At 41.0% G+C, this 1195-nt stretch overlaps 1 pseudogene; it reads right to left on the bottom strand.

Moving 5' to 3' along the window:
* Positions 1-818: 818 nt before the first annotated feature.
* On the bottom strand, positions 819-936 carry LOC145400911 (5S ribosomal RNA; annotated as a pseudogene).
* Positions 937-1195: the final 259 nt, after the last annotated feature.

Genomic DNA, 1195 nt, shown 5'->3' with positions numbered 1-1195 from the left:
CAACCACTCTAGTCATTCCACTCGTCTTTGAATACACATAAATTTAATGGAAAGTGAACACTCATTTTATTGCTCTCCAAACAGAAAATGTCACCATTTCTCAGTTACATGTCAGCCTACATACTTAAAGGCAGAAAACTAAAACTGTCTTGTTTCTGCTATTTCTTAACCGTCGATAGCGTTTGAACCTGATGCCGTTGCTTCATTCTTTTCCTTGCTGTTATTTTGATGTTGCAATGGTAGGCCAGGGCCTTTACACCCACTCTTCAGATGTGTCTTTAGGTGACAAGACAAATGGTTCCCTATAACCCAAGAAACCATTTAATGTGTTGGGTAGGAAGTATACAAACATCAAACCAGTGTCTGGTTGTGTAATGTGTTTAAGCGCTCCAATCGTAGGCCTATGTGGCCTGTAAGGGCTTAAATCCACGGAAAGGTTGGAATATATTGCTCACATAATGTCACACAGGGATGAGCGACCGGTCATATGCCTAAAACGTCAAAATATGCCAGGCTATCCCAGGGGCACTACGCTACTGATAGAGCGATTGAAGATCAAGCAATTAAAAATTACCTTTTTTTTTTTTTTTTAATTTACTGCTTTCGGTTATCCTGCCTTTGGTGATGCAACATCAGGTATAATATTACCAGCTTTTCAAATATCGCTGCGAAATCTCTTAATAATGCTTAGGACTTTTCATTCATTCATTCATTGCCAGACGCCATGTATCCCAAACGGGGTGACCAAGGGCTTAGAGTTAATTGTTTTACAGGGAGGGACACTAATCCTCCACCAACCTCACTTGACACGTAGGGATGCCAACAGCATCTGGTGTTCCCAGGCGGTTACCCATCCAAGTACTAACCAGACCCAACGTTGCTTAACTTCGCTGATCGGACGGGAAGCGGTGTACTCAACGTGGTATGGCGAGATGAAGTAAGGTGGAGCGGCCTGGCACTTTAATACAGGTGTACCGAGTTCAAACCTTCACCCACCGTACCCCAGTACTTCTTTGGGCCCTGATCCATGACTGCCTAGGACTTAATAAGTAATTATTAAGAAAACATAAGCCATGAATAATTCCATTTATGTTTTGGCACACAGATATGATGCATGGAATTACAATAATTAACGTAAATAGGGTGAATAACTTTGATTCAGATGATGCTTTTTTATTAATTTTTATTATCTCCA

The sequence above is a fragment of the Coenobita brevimanus genome, chromosome 53 (genome assembly GCF_032717465.1).
Source record: "Coenobita brevimanus isolate Jiangsu-jjx chromosome 53, ASM3271746v2, whole genome shotgun sequence".
Taxonomy (NCBI): Eukaryota; Metazoa; Arthropoda; class Malacostraca; order Decapoda; family Coenobitidae; genus Coenobita; species Coenobita brevimanus.
The sequence above is the reverse complement of the archived record's forward strand: the minus strand, read 5'-3'. Positions and strand labels throughout refer to the sequence as shown.